At 50.0% G+C, this 15,849-nt stretch overlaps 1 long non-coding RNA gene across 1 annotated transcript; it reads right to left on the bottom strand.

Annotated features, from left to right (window-relative positions):
- Positions 1 to 978: 978 nt before the first annotated feature.
- LOC121007812 lies at positions 979 to 9,912 on the bottom strand. The gene is made up of 3 exons (XR_005780475.1): positions 9,902 to 9,912; positions 9,477 to 9,480; positions 979 to 1,130 (listed from the first exon to the last, which is right to left on the bottom strand). It is a non-coding gene; the product is annotated as an uncharacterized LOC121007812 (long non-coding RNA).
- Between the last annotated feature and the right edge of the window lie 5,937 nt (positions 9,913 to 15,849).

The following is a 15,849-nucleotide window of genomic DNA, read 5'->3' as shown; positions in this document are numbered from 1 at the left end:
GGTATCCCATAGGTTGGGACGCTCTTCAATGAGGGTAATCAATTTTTCCACATCATATAGTGGCATCTTGACAACTTTTCCACTCTGATTTACAAAAAACAGGAACCAGCTCTGCCAAGCCCTTCCCCTTTGGTTTCTGTGGGCAAGATTTAATTTCCAGGAACGGAATCCACATAAAACGGATGACATACGTAATGACATCCGAATGTCTTCCGTTTTTTGCGGATCCATTGACTTTGTATTGTACCAGGATCCGATTTTTGCGGAAAAGAATAGGACATGTTTTATATTTTTTCGGACATGCGGAACGGAACAACGGAAACGGACAGCACACATTTTTTTCAGGACCCATTGAAAATAAATGAGTCCAGATCTGGTCCAGATCTGTTCCGCAAAAAACGGAACAGATCAGGAAAGAAACAACGGACGTGTGAATGGACCCTAAGACGCGTGTTACTGGTTAACTTAAACATCATGTCCTTTTGGACTATATATGTCTCATGAGATCAATAAAGATGCAGAGTGACTTTGAACTGCACAGAAGTGTGTCTTGTGTCATAGTCGCTCTCTCTGGCGTCAGATTAAGAACCAAATCAAGCTGAATACTGAAGTCTTTTACAAGGGGTACAAATAAGAGGGAACGTAAAGAATATTCCTTACAGCCTTCTGCTGATTTGACCATTTAAAACGTTATGAGCGAGGGCCTTCTGCTGAGCTAAAAAACTAAAACATTAGGAGCGAGGGCCTGCTGCTGATCTGACCATCTAAAACATTATTGGGCAAGGGCCTGCTGGTGACCTTCTAAAACTTTATGCAACACGCCAGACCTGCAGGGTATTAGCGACAGTGAGGTCACGGTATGGGCAATCGAGGGTTACTCACTTTTCTGAGTAGAACCCTGGGTAGGCATGTAACAGTAAAAAGAGAGGCAGACACTAGTTCCTCTGGGGCACACTCTGTAGATAGGGACCAGGCCTGATGGTATGTGAGGTGCCCTGGATGTTGTAGGTGTTTTGAGTGCCTTAGGTAAGGTCCCTTTAAGGATCGTGACGCCAGTGCCTGTAACGGTGGCACACCGGTTTGCAGGAGGATTAATGGAGTAGACAGTTGGTGAACCAAACGTTGCTTTACTTGGTGAAACAGTACAACTTTTTACAATAAGTTACAGTGGTATATAATGCAGTCCTTTACAGTACAAAATGCACAGCAGGTTTACTTCACAGCAGGTTTCAATCTTGCAAGATACTTGGAGGGTAAACAGTTAATGCTTTGCAGTACAATGCTGCTCTATCCCCACAGCTATTCTAGCTGGCTGGATCCCAAGGCCCGGATGCCTAAGTGTTGGCTTAAATCCTTGGTATAAAATTCCTTCCTCCAGTATTGGCACTTGCTTGAGGTTACAATACCTTCTTTTCCTAGCTGTCTTCACTGCTGGATTTGAAAGGTGACTGCAGGTTTCTCCCAGGAGATGCTGTCCTACTACTGGGGTATCTCAACTGAGCTATAATTAGCCTCAGGAGCTTCAGACTGACTAGGTGACTCCTCTAGTCCCCTGGAATACACTGGTCTCCAAGCAGGCTGTACTCCTTCTAGCCTCCTGGTGCAGCTAGAAACCAGGACTGTCTAGCTGCATGTCAGGAGGAGGCCCTCAGCATATCTTGGGCTGGTGCCTTCTCACTTCTGTCTCCACAGACTCCTGACTATGACCTAACCCCTCCCTGTCTGGGCCTGAACATTTATACTAGGGGCTCCCTATCTCCCTCTAGTGTCTGGAATGTTCAATTACACCCAACTAGGCCTGATAAGCATATAACATGTAAAAACACATTGAAAAATATATTAAATGCATAGATCAATACAATATCACTGTCCCTTGTGAGCAGAAGTAACACGTTACCCAATTGACCCTTGTGTAGTGCCCACTCCTACCTAGTGGGACACTACAATTAGGGGTGAGGGTCTGCTGCTGAGCTGACCTTCTAAAACATTAGGGATAAGGGTCTGCTGCTGAGCTGACCTTCTAAAACATTAGGGGTGAGGGTCTGCTGCTGAGCTGACCCTCTAAAACATTAGGGGCGAGGGCCTGCTGCTGATCTGACCATTTAAAACATTATGAGCGAGGGCCTGCTGCTGCGCTGACCCTCTAAAACAATAAGGGCGAGGGTCTGCTTCTGCTCTGACCATCTAAATCACTAGGGGTGAGTGCCTGCTGCTGAGTTGACTTCTAAAACATTAGTGGCGAGGGCCTGCTGTTGATCTGACCATCTAAAACATTAGGGGCGAGGGCCTGCTGCTGAGCTGACCCTCTAAAACATTAAGGATGAGTGCCTGCTGCTGAGCTGACCCTCTAAAACATTAGGGGCGAGGGCCTGCTGATGATCTGAACATCAAAAACATTAGGGGTGAAAGCCTTCTTCTGATTTGACCATTTAAAACATTATGAGTGAGGGCCTGATGCTGAGCTAACCATCTAAAACATTAGGGTTCAGGGTCTGCTGCTGAACTGACCCTCTAAAACATTAGGGGCGAGGGCCTGCTGCTGATCTGACCATCTAAAACATTAGGGTCGAGGGCCTGCTGGTGACACTCTAAAGCATTAGGGTTGAGGGCCTGCTGCTGAGCTGACCCTCTAAAACATTTGGGGCGAGTGCCTGCTGCTGAGCTGACCCTCTAAAACATTAGGGGCGAGAGCCTGCTGGTGAGCTGACCCTCTAAAACATTAGGGACCGTCAAGGGCCTGCTGCTGATCTGACCATATAAAACATTAGGGGTCAGGGTCTGCTGCTGATTTGACTATCTAAAACATTATGGGTGAGGGGCTGCTGGTGACCCTCTAAAACATTATGGGTGAGGGTCTGCTGTTGATCTGGCCCTCTAAAACATTAGGGTCAAGGGCCTGCTGCTGATCTGGCCATCTAAAATATTAGGGGCGAGGGCCTGCTGCTGATCAGACCATCTAAAACATTATGGGCGAGGGCCTGCTGCTGATCTGACCTTTTAAAACATTATGAGCAAGGGCCTGCTGCTGAGCTGACCCTCTAAAACATTAGGGACGAGCAGTGGCGCACCTACAGGGGGGGTCCAGCGGGTCTGGACCCCCCTAGAACAACCAGACAAAATATAATTTTTTTTATCCTTCAGGGCCGCACCGCCGATCACCACAGGAGGCGCGGCCCTGGATGTAATTGCGGCGGTGGGGGGGGGGCGGGGGGTGGTAGGAGATGGAAGCGCTCATCTCCATATCTAATCCATCTGTATCGCCGTCCTTAGGACAGCGATTCAGATGCCTGTGCTGCGGCAGAGCAGGGGAGGGAGAGGTGTGTCCCTCCACTGTTCTTCTGATAGGCCGCAGGCACTAATGCCTGCAGCCTATCAGAGGCCGGCAGCACACAGCAGGGACACAGGCTGGAAGAGGCCTGCATCGCATCGCTGCTGATGGAGGTAAGTATCAGTGTATTTTTTAAATTTATTTTTGTTTTGTTTTTTGGAGGGGGGGAACTGGCACTATGGGGGCACTAAAGGGGAGAACGGCACTATGGGGCATCTGGTGGTACATTTTTTTTGGGTGGCACTTCTTACTGGCACATTATGCGTGGGGCACCATGGGGGAGAGGAGCACTATGGGGGCTCTAAAGGGGCTTTATTTATTTTTTACACACTATGGGGGGCACTATAGGGGAGAACGGCACTATGGGGCATCTGGTGGCACTATAGGGGCATTATTTGGGGGCACCATGGGGGAGAGGAGCACTATGGGGGCTCTAAAGGGGCTTTTTTTTAATTGACAAATTATGGGGGCACTATAGGGGAGAATGGCACTATGGGGAATCTGGTGGCACTATAGGGGCATTATTTGTGGGCACTAAGGGGAAGTGGGGGCTCTAAAGGGGCCTTTATTCTTATTGGCACATTATGGGGGCATTATGGCATCTGGTGGCACTAAGGGGGCATTTTTTTTATGGCATATTATGGTAGGCACTATAGGGGAGAGCGGCACTATGGGGGAGAGGAGCACTATTGGGGCATATGGTGGCACTTAGAAGGGGCATTTTTTACTGGCATATTATGGGGGACACTATGGGGAAGGGGGAGAGGAGCACTATGAGGGCATTTACTGGGGCACTATATAGGGGTATTTTATACTGGCATACATTATGGGGACATTAGCTCAACAGCGGGCACTAAGCAGGGGTATTTCATGTACTGTAATATTGTAGGGAGAATTATTAGTACTAGGAGGTATTATGCGGAGCTTTGCTAATACTGGGGGGCTATGAGGAACATGGGCAGTATAGGGGCATTATTACTACTAAGTGTGCTCTGGCAGATAATTATTTCTATTTTGGGGAGCCCTGTTACTTTGGGGGGCACCCTGCCACAGTATCAGCTTAGCACAATAATTTTTGGGGGACATTATCTTTATACTATTAGTGTCTGGGCGCAGTTATTTTTTTTAGAGCACTGTGTGCCAATAATTGTTGAAGGGGGCACTATCTGTGTGGTAGTAGTATTTCCAGGGGGACTGTTTCTGCAGTATAGTATTGGGGGCACAGTGGGCACAGAATTGGGGATGGCAGGAAAGGGTGTTCAGAAGATGTGAAGATGATGGAAATGTGGGAAACTAATGTCTGTTTGTCAATCTCTGCAGAGACGGTAGATGGCTGAAAAATCATCATGGCGGTCTGGTCTGAATGGAGAAGAAGAGGAAAGAGAACGTCTACAACAAAGGTGACATCACTGGATGTAAGAGGTATGTGGCGCTATGTAGGAGAGGAGATGCTCCGGGTCCTCCCCCTGCCATTTGCAGAAGGAGGATTCAGAGCTGGGTGAGGACGGTCAAGGGGGGCAGCAGGCCACGGGCGGGTAGCAGATGGTGGGGGGAACCACAGGCCTTGAGCAGGATCTGGGGAGGGAGGAGAGCGGAGGACCTTTCTGGCTGTAGCCTGCTTTCTATTGTATGATGTGAAGCAGGCAGTGCAGCCAGGACAGACCTCCCCCTCTCCGGATGATGTGTAGAGACAGGCCGCGACTATAGAATGTCAGCTGTACAGTGTTTGTTGGGAGTGGCCTATTATATGTAGGAAGGGATTTTAATAATGGGCGGGGCCCAAAAATTTGCGGCGCTTCGCACTCCACATTGTTATTTTCCTGCAGAGCTTTTAGAATCGCCAAGTAAAAGAATCAGCGCAACACACTACACCCCTTCCCTGCATTTTTAAATATAAACGGGGCTTTGAAAAATGTAATTAGCACAGCGCACTACACATGCCACATTTTTTTGCCTTTCAGACCCCCCCTAGACAAAATTCTTGGGTGCTCCCCTGGGGACGAGGGCCTGCTGTTGATCTGACCATCTAAAACATTAGGTGCGAGGGCCTGCTGCTTAGTTGACCCTCTAAAACAGCTGTCCCAAACTGCCGGGCCGTGGCCCAGGACCGGGCCCTGGAAGATAGTTTGCCGGGCCGCAGAGGAGAGAGAAGCGCTGATGCCAGGCGCATGCGCGCCCGACGCGTACATCTTGCTAAAGTCCTTCCCATGACGCGGCCGCCGCAGAGCCCAATACAATGAGCCTGCTCTGGGGCGCCACACCTCTGCCACCAATCTATATTTCTAATATTAAAGTAGGAGGAGGGACGGGGGAGGGTTTACCGCTGCACCGTCTCAGTTTGTGCTCGGCGAACGGCAGCAGCGGCAGCCTCCTCCTTCTCCTGACGTTGCCCCCGAGAATATAGTTTTGAAGCTTGCTAATTCACCTGCCCTAACGTTGGCCGCGCCCGTCCCGCACTGTAAATTATAATACCTGTGCCGCGGGTGCCGGATGAAATTTTACTGTACATAGGGTGGCGGAGATTTTAGCGAAGGCAGAGCCGTGCGATGTGCATGCAGGCGCTCGCAGCCAGGACAGGAGAGGGAGTAGTCCCTTCTGCAAGCCGTCCTGTGCACCTGCTAAGTTAGGTATGGGTGGCGGCGTCATCGTGGCCAACTGCTGCTCCCTTAAATGTAAAGTACAAAAAACTGTCCGTGCTCTGAGTGAGACGTTCAGCGAATAAAATTCATGTGCAAACCTACAAATACAGATTGTACATCCTGCACTAACATCTCTTGTACCCACATTTCATGCTGTACTGATATTGCGCTGCAGGTTTATTGTAGGGAAGGATGAAATAACCTTCCTCAAATGAGACCTTCAGAGCAGACATTGTGACAAGATGATACTGAGGTTGTCTGATTGCCAGCAATTTTCCCTAAGGCTACTTTCACACTAGCGACACGGACCTCCGGCAGGCTGTTCTGGCGGGTGAACAGCCTGCCGGATTCATCCTGCCGCTAGTGACCGTGTGCCCCCGGATTGCCGGCTGGCGCATGTGCAGTGCGTCCTGTGAGGCCGATTCCAGGCGCTGACATGTGTATCCACGGAATGCGTTCGCTGATGTGCAGTGCGTCCTCTGAGGCCGATTCCAGGCGCTGACATGTGTATTCACGGCGCATGCGCAAGCTTATGGCTCAGCGAGCACATTCCGTGGATACACATGTCAGCGCCTGGAATCGGCCTCACAGGACGCACTGCAAATGCGCCAGCCGGCAATGAGGAGTGAATAAATTAGCAGTGGGGCGGTGCTGGGCTCCAGGAGAAGGGGCGCGTCTGGGCTCCAACGGCCGGGGGGACAGCCCCTTGGGCTCCTTACTCAGGTAATTACCATTACACTTAGGGCAGTAATACTAGTATATTGTAATACAAAACGAGCAGACTGATGTGATGATGTTAAAAGCTCTGTCACTAAAATCCAGGTGACAGAATCCCTTTAAATTAAGACACCCCATGCTCCCATTATAGGGAACCTGAATATGTTAGAGGACGTCCCTGACCAGAGTGAATCAGCAGGACCTTCATCTGAGCAGCTACAACATCTGTGCTGGCAGTACGGTGCCAGAAAACCAGCAATAGTCCTTCAAAATCAGTGACTCCAGGTGCCTGGATGAGACCCTATAAGTATAAGTTATAATACGGTATGCACTACGCATATAAAGTATGTACCCTGCACCCCTCCTCAGCTCAGTTATATTACCCCCTGTACAGTGGCGTAACTACCGGGGAAGCAGGGGAAGCAGCTTCTTCGGGGCCCGGGCTGCCAAGGGGGCCCGGCGTCGGCAGCGTGTGTGACAGTTTATTTTCAAGTTCTATCGATGTCTTAACTGTTCACTGGGGGGGGGGGGGGGGGGGGGGGGGGGGGGGAGAGAGAGGCACCTGATACTGGCACCTGGGGGGGGGTTGGCACCGGATACTGGCACATGGGGGGGGGGTGGAGAGGCACCTGATACTGGCACCTGGGGGGGGGGGGAGAGGGGTTGGCACCTGATACTGGCACCTGGGGGGGGGGGGGTTGGCATCTGATACTGGCACATGGGGGGGGGGGGGGAGGCACCTGATACTGGCACATGGGGGGGAGAGGGGTTGGCACCTGATACTGACACCTGGGGGGGAGGGGGGTTGGCACCTGATACTGGCACATGGGGGGGAGGCACCTGATACTGGCACCTGGGGGGGGAGGGGGGGTTGGCACCTGATACTGGCACATGGGGGGGGGGGGAGAGAGGCATCTGATACTGGCACATGGGGGGGGAGAGGGGTTGGCACCTGATACTGGCACCTGGGGGGGAAGGGGGGGTTGGCACCTGATACTGGCACATGGGGGGGGGAGAGGCACTTGATACTGGCACTTTTTTTGTGGGGGGGGGGAGATGGCACTATGCTACTGGGACATGTGGGGGGGGGAGGAGAGAGGCACTTGATACTGGCACATGATGGGGGGGCATTATGGGGGACACTAGGCCGGCAGCCTATCAGAGGCCGGACACTGAGGGGCATCTACTGGGGCCCTATATATGGGGCATTTTATCCTGGTACATTATGGGGGGCACTAGCAGGAAGGGGGGAGAGGAGCACTAAGGGGCATTTACTGGGGGAACTATATAGGGGTATTTTATACTGGGACATTATGGGGGCACTATGGGGACATTAGCTCAACTGGGGGCATTACAAGGGGGTATTTTTTGCACTGTCACATTATAAGGAGAATTATTACTACTGGGGGGGGGGCATTATGGTGGGCTTTATTACTCCCCCATGGTATGACCCCCTAGTAGCAGCACCAGCCTCTCCCTGCTCTGCGACCCCACTGCCCCTTCTCCAAATCCTTATTATGAAATCTTTCTCATTAGGATAAAGCACAACATCAGCTCCACCGAGCCCCCGGCCAAAGTGGTGAAGTGGCGTCCGAGATCCCCAAGGGCCAAGCCAAGTAACTGTAAGTTTTCATGTGAAATATGTTTGTTATACACATATAGCATCCACTGTGCCACACAATATACAGTATACCGCTACACTGTGCCACACAATATACAGTATACCGCTACACTGTGCCACACAATATACAGTATACCTCTACACTGTGCCACACAATATACAGTATACCTCTACACTGTGCCCCACAATATACAGTATACCGCTACACTGTGCCAAAGGAGTGGGGTTTACACAGGAGGAGGAAGGTGCGAAGCGCGCTGGGGGGGGGGGGGGCCCTTACAAATATTTGCTGTGGGGCCCAGTCACTTCTAGTTACGCCCCTGTAACAGTGTATAATGTCCCCTGATATCCCTCAGTTATATTACCCCTGTATAATATCCCCTGATACCCCTCAGTTATATTACCCCCTGTATAATGTACCCTGATATCCCTCAGTTATATTAACAGTGTATAATGTCCCCTGATATCCCTCAGTTATATTACCCCTGTATAATATCCCCTGATACCCCTCAGTTATATTACCCCTGTATAATGTCCCCTGATACCCCTCAGTTATATTCATAGGCGTGCGCAGCCTATTGCATTAGGGTGTGCACCCTAAAGCACAAACACACACGCCCCGCGCACGTGTGCATTTATGTATGTGTATATATATATATATATATATATTATATATACACACACACACACACACACACATATATATACACAGGCTGGGCCTCACCCTAGCATTGCCGTGACTCCGCCTCTGCGCCTAGGAACAATATATAGGGGGAGGGCACATAATATACCACAGTCAAAAATGGGGGGGGGGGGGGGGCACTAATAATTTTCACCATATAATCATATTACTGAAAAAAACTAAATAAGTATATATAAATAAGATTACAAAATATGAGAGTATTGCGGTATGCAGGATTACCTTTTTATTGTACTATCCTAATACTTAGGGTACTTTCACACTTGCGTTTTTCTTGTCCGGCACTGAGTTCCGTCACAGGGGCTCTATACCGGAAAAGAACTGATCAGTTTTATCCCCATGCATTCTGAATGGAGTGTAATCCGTTCAGGATGCATCAGGATGTCTTCAGTTCAGTCGTTTTGACTGATCAGGCAAAAGAGAAAACCGCAGTATGCTACGGTTTTATCTCCGGCGAAAAAAACTGAAGACTTGCCTGAATGCCGGATCTGGCATTTTTTCCCATAGGAATGTATTAGTGCCGGATCCGGCATTCAGAATACCGGAATGCTGGGTCCGTCCTTCTGGTCTGCGCATGCGCAGACTGAAAAAAAGGTGAAAAAAAATAAATGCCGGATCCGTTTTCCCGGATGACACTGGAAAGACGGATCCGGCATTTCAATGCATTTTTTTTGACTGATCAGGCATTTTTAAGACTGATCAGGATCCTCAACAGTCTTACTAATGCCATCAGTTAGCATACATTTTGCCTGATCCAGCAGGCCGTCCCGGCGACGGCTTGCCGGATCTCTCTGCCGCAAGTGTGAAAGTAGCCTTAAAAGACAAGCTTTCAAGAGTTTTCCTTTCTTCCTCTGTATTGCTTCAGACCTGAGAAAGAGAGAAACACTCTCCAAAACTTTTCTTTAGAGTTTAAAGCAGTTTCAGCGCTATAATAAAATAAATCTTCTGCTGTGCTGTCCTCTGCTTGCTTCCGCGGATCTTCCCCTCCTTTCAGTCTCTCCATAGTGCGCAGGTGCCCTGTTATGGGGGATCTGTGGATGACACACTGTTATGGGGGATCTGTGAATGACACACTGTTATGGGGGATCTGTGAATGACACACTGTTATGGGGGATCTGTGAATGACACACTGTTATGGGGGATATGTTAATGACACACTGTTATGGGGGATATGTGAATGACACACTGTTATGGGGGATATGTGAATGACACACTGTTATGGGGGCTCTGTGGATGACACACTGTTATGGGGCTCTGTGGATGACACACTGTTATGGGGGATCTGTGAATGACACACTGTTATGGGGGATCTGTAGATGACACATTGTTATGGGGGATCTGTGAATTACACACTTAGGGGGGATCTGTGGATGACACACTTAGGGGGATCTGTGGATGACACATTGTTATGGGGGATCTGTGGATGACACACTTAGGGGGGATCTGTGGATGACACACCTAGGGGGGATCTGTGGATGACACACTTATGGGGGATCTGTGGATGACACATTTTTATGGGGGATCTGTGAATGACACACTGTTATGGGGGACCTGTGGATGACATATGACTGAGGAGGGCTATCAGGGGAATTTATACAGGGGTAATATAACTGAGGGGTATCAGGGTAAATTATACAGGGGTTAATATAACTAAGGGGTATCAGGGTACACTATACAGGGGTAATATAACTGAGGAGGGCTATCAAGAACATTATACATGGGTAATATAAGTTATATTTCCTCTGTATAATGTCCCCTGATACCCCTTAGTTATATTACCCCTGTATAATAATGTACACTGATACCCCTTAGTTATATTACCCCACCCTGTATAATTTAACCTGATACCCCTCAGTTATATTATATAACTGAGGGGTATGAGGGTACATTATACAGGGGTAATATAAGTGAGGAGGGCTATCAGGGACATAATACAGGGTCGAGGGGTAAGATAAGTTATATTACCCCTCATGTACCCTGATACCCTTAGTTATATTATCCCCTGTATAATTTACCCTGACACCCCTCAGATATATTATATAACTGAGGGGTATCAGGATAAGGCCTCATGCACATGACGGTTGTGTGCATCAGTGGCCGTTGTTCCGTTTACCGTGATTTTCTGCGGATCCATTGACTTTCAATGGGTCCGTTGAAAACTCGGAAAATGCACCTTTGTTCATCAGCGGCCGTGATCCGTGTTTCCTGTCCGTCAAAAAAATATGACCTGTCCTATTTTTTTGACGGACAACGGTTCACGGACCCATTCAAGTCAATGGGTCCGTGAAAGAACACGGATGCACACAAGATTGGCATCCGCGTTCGTGATCCGTGGCCGTAGGTTACTTTCATACAGACGGATCCGAAGATCCGTCTGCATAAAAGATTTTTTAGAGCTGAGTTTTCACTTCGTGAAAACTCAGATCCGACAGTATATTCCAACACAGAGGCGTTCCCATAGTGATGGGGACGCTTCTAGTTAGAATATACTACGAACTGTGTACATGACTGCCCCCCTGCTGCCTGGCAGCACCCGATCTCTTACAGGGGGCTGTGATCCCTACAATTAACCCCTCAGGTGCCGCACCTGAGAGGTTAATTGTGCATATCATAGCCCCCTATAAGATATCAGGGGCTGCCAGGCAGCAGGGGCAGACTCCCCCCGGCCCCCCTCCCTCCCTCTATTGTATTCTTTTCATTGGTGGCACAGTGTGCGGACCCCCCCGGCCCCCCCTCCCTCTATTGTATTCTTTTCATTGGTGGCACAGTGTGCGGCCTCCCCCCCGGCCCCCCTCCCTCCCTCTATTGTATTCTTTTCATTGGTGGCACAGTGTGCGGCCTCCCCCCCGGTCCCCCTTCCTCCCTCTATTGTATTCTTTTCATTGGTGGCACAGTGTGCGGCCTCCCCCCCCGGCCCCCCCTCCCTCCCTCTATTGTATTCTTTACATTGGTGGCACAGTGTGTGGCCTCCCCTCTCCCCCCCCCCATTCATTGGTGGCAGCGGAGAGTTCCGATCGGAGTCCCAGTTTAATCGCTGGGGCTCCGATCGGTAACCATGGCAACCAGGACGCTACTGCAGTTCTGGTTGCCATGGTTACTTAGCAGTATTAGAAGCATCATACTTACCTGCTGCGCTGTCTGTGACCAGCCGGGAGCTTCTCCTACTGGTAAGTGACAGATCATTAAGCAATGCGCCGCACAGACCTGTCACTTACCAGTAGGAGCAGCTCCCGGCCGGTCACAGACAGCGCGGCAGGTAAGTATGATGCTTCTAATATTGCTAAGTAACCATGGCAACCAGGACTGCAGTAGCGTCCTGGTTGCCATGGTTACCGATCGGAGCCCCAGCGATTAAACTGGGACTCCGATCAGAACTCTCCGCTGCCACCAATGAATGGGGGGGGGGGGAGAGAGGGGAGGCCGCACACTGTGCCACCAATGAAAAGAATACAATAGAGGGAGGTAGGGGGGCCGCACACTGTGCCACCAATGAAAAGAATACAATAGAGGGAGGTAGGGGGGCCGCACACTGTGCCACCAATGAAAAGAATACAATAGAGGGAGGGGGGGCCGGGGGGGGCCGCACACTGTGCCACCAATGAAAAGAATACAATAGAGGGAGGGAGGGGGGGCCGGGGGGGTGCCGCACTGGCCACCAATGAAATTAAAACTGGGGAGGGAGGGGGGTCTGCCCCCTGCTGCCTGGCAGCCCCTGATCTCTTACAGGGGGCTAAGATATGCACAATTAACCCATTCAGGTGCGGCACCTGAGGAGTTAATTGTGCTGATCACAGCCCCCTGTAAGAGATCGGGTGCTGCCAGGCAGCAGGGGGCAGTCACGTACACAGTTCTTAGTATATTCTAACTCTAAGCATCCCCATCACCATGGGAACGCCTCTGTGTTAGAATATACTGTCGGATCTGAGTTTCACGATCTAACTCATATCCGACAGTATATTCTAACATAGAGGCGTTCCCATGGTGATGGGGACGCTTCAAGTTAAAATATACCAGTGGATTGGAGAAAACTCCGATCCGATGGTATAAAAGGGACTCCTGACTTTACACTGAAAGTCAATGGGGGACGGATACGTTTGCAATTGCACCATATTGTGTCAACGTCAAACGGATCCATCCCCATTGACTTGCATTGTAAGTCAGGACGGATCCGTTTGGGTCCGCACGGCCAGGCGGACACCAAAATGATTTTTTCTTCATGTCCGTGGATCCTCCAAAAATCAAGGAAGACTCACGGAAGAAAAAACGGACACGGATCACGGACCTACGGACCCCGTTTTTGCGGACCTTAAAAAAAACGGTCGTGTGCATGAGGCCTAATACAGGCGACAACAGAGGATTCGTAGCACTGTGGGACAGGGGGGGTACATACTTCTTTTTTTATATGCCCAGCCCTCACCTCACCAACTAGCAGATGGCCAGGCGTGCAGGGTACTCAGATGCAGCGTGACGTAGCGTGACATGACGTGACGTCAACGTCAACTCAGCCTGCGCCGCACAGCACTCACTCTCTCTCTCTGCCTCCGGGACTCCGCCCCCTATTTGAATACTAGCCACCGCCCGCCGGCAGCCCGCAGCCAGATATTGTAAATGAATTGACAGCCCAGGCACACCCGTCACACCCCGTGCGCACACCTATGGTTATATTACCACTGTATAATGTACCCTGATACCCCTCAGTTATATTACCACTGTATAATGTCCCTTGATACCCCTCAGTTATATTACCCCTGTATAATGTCCCCTGATATCCCTCAGTTATATTACCCCTGTATAATGTACCCTGATACCCCTCAGTTATATTACCAATGTATAATGTACCCTGATACCCTTCAGTTATATTACCCCCTGTATAATATACCCTGATACCCTTCAGTTATATTACCCCCTGTATAATATACCCTGATACCCCTCAGTTATATTATCCCCTGTATAATGTACCCTGATACCCTTCAGTTATATTACCCCCTGTATAATGTACCCTGATACCCCTCAGTTTTATTACCACTGTATAATGTACCCTGATACCCTTCAGTTATATTACCCCCTGTATAATGTACCCTGATACCCCTCAGTTATATTACCAATGTATAATGTACCCTGATACCCTTCAGTTCTATTACCCCCTGTATAATGTACCCTGATACCCCTCAGTTATATTACCACTGTAAAATGTACCCTGATAACCTTCAGTTATATTACCCCCTGTATAATGTACCCTGATACCCCTCAGTTATATTACCACTGTATAATGTCCCCTGATACCCCTCCTCAGTTATTTTCTGTCCGCCGCCACAAAACAATATGGAACATAGGCGTGCGCACGGGGTGTGACGGGTGTGCCTGGGCACACCCTAATTGGTTTGTCACCTCCGTTCGCACTGCCCCCCAGCCTATTTCCCTGTCTGTTTTGCTGGCTGCCGCCACCCGCCGCGCTGTCAATTCATTTACAATATCTGGCTGCGGGCTGCCGGCGGGCGGTGGCTAGTATTCAAATAGGGGCGGAGTCCCGGAGGCAGAGAGAGAGAGTGAGTGCTGTGCGGCGCAGGCTGAGTTGACGTTGACGTCACGTCATGTCACGCTACGTCACGCTGCATCTGAGTACCCTGCACGCCTGGCCGTCTGCTAGCTGGTGAGGTGAGGGCTGGGCATATAAAAAAAGAAGTATGTACCCCCCCTGTCCCACAGTGCTACGAATCCTCTGTTGTCGCCTGTATTAGGCCTCATGCACACGACCGTTTTTTTTAAGGTCCGCAAAAACGGGGTCCGTAGGTCCGTGATCCGTGTCCGTTTTTTCTTCCGTGAGTCTTCCTTGATTTTTGGAGGATCCACGGACATGAAGAAAAAATCATTTTGGTGTCCGCCTGGCCGTGCGGACCCAAACGGATCCGTCCTGACTTACAATGCAAGTCAATGGGGATGGATCCGTTTGACGTTGACACAATATGGTGCAATTGCAAACGTATCCGTCCCCCATTGACTTTCAGTGTAAAGTCAGGAGTCCCTTTTATACCATCGGATCGGAGTTTTCTCCAATCCGATGGTATATTTTAACTTGAAGCGTCCCCATCACCATGGGAACGCTTCTATGTTAGAATATACTGTCGGATATGAGTTAGATCGTGAAACTCAGATCCGACAGTATATTCTAACACAGAGGCGTTCCCATGGTGATGGGGATGCTTAGAGTTAGAATATACTAAGAACTGTGTACATGACTGCCCCCTGCTGCCTGGCAGCACCCGATCTCTTACAGGGGGCTGTGATCAGCACAATTAACTCCTCAGGTGCCGCACCTGAAGGGGTTAATTGTGCATATCTTAGCCCCCTGTAAGAGATCAGGGGCTGCCAGGCAGCAGGGGGAAGACCCCCCTCCCTCCCCAGTTTTAATTTCATTGGTGGCCAGTGCGGCACCCCCCCGGCCCCCCCTCCCTCCTTCTATTGTATTCTTTTCATTGGTGGCACAGTGTGCGGCCCCCCCCGGCCCCCCCTCCCTCTATTGTATTCTTTTCATTGGTGGCAAAGTGTGCGCCCCCCCCTCCCTCCCTCTATTGTATTCTTTTCATTGGTGGCACAGTGTGCGGCCCCCCTACCTCCCTCTATTGTATTCTTTTCATTGGTGGCACAGTGTGCGGCCTCCCCTCTCTCCCCCCCCCCATTCATTGGTGGCAGCGGAGAGTTCTGATCGGAGTCCCAGTTTAATCGCTGGGGCTCCGATCGGTAACCATGGCAACCAGGACGCTACTGCAGTCCTGGTTGCCATGGTTACTTAACAATATTAGAAGCATCATACTTACCTGCTGCGCTGTCTGTGACCGGCCGGGAG

This window comes from Bufo bufo, chromosome 7 (genome assembly GCF_905171765.1).
Source record: "Bufo bufo chromosome 7, aBufBuf1.1, whole genome shotgun sequence".
In the NCBI taxonomy this organism is placed as follows: domain Eukaryota; kingdom Metazoa; phylum Chordata; class Amphibia; order Anura; family Bufonidae; genus Bufo; species Bufo bufo.
This window is presented reverse-complemented; position numbering and strand designations above follow the sequence as displayed.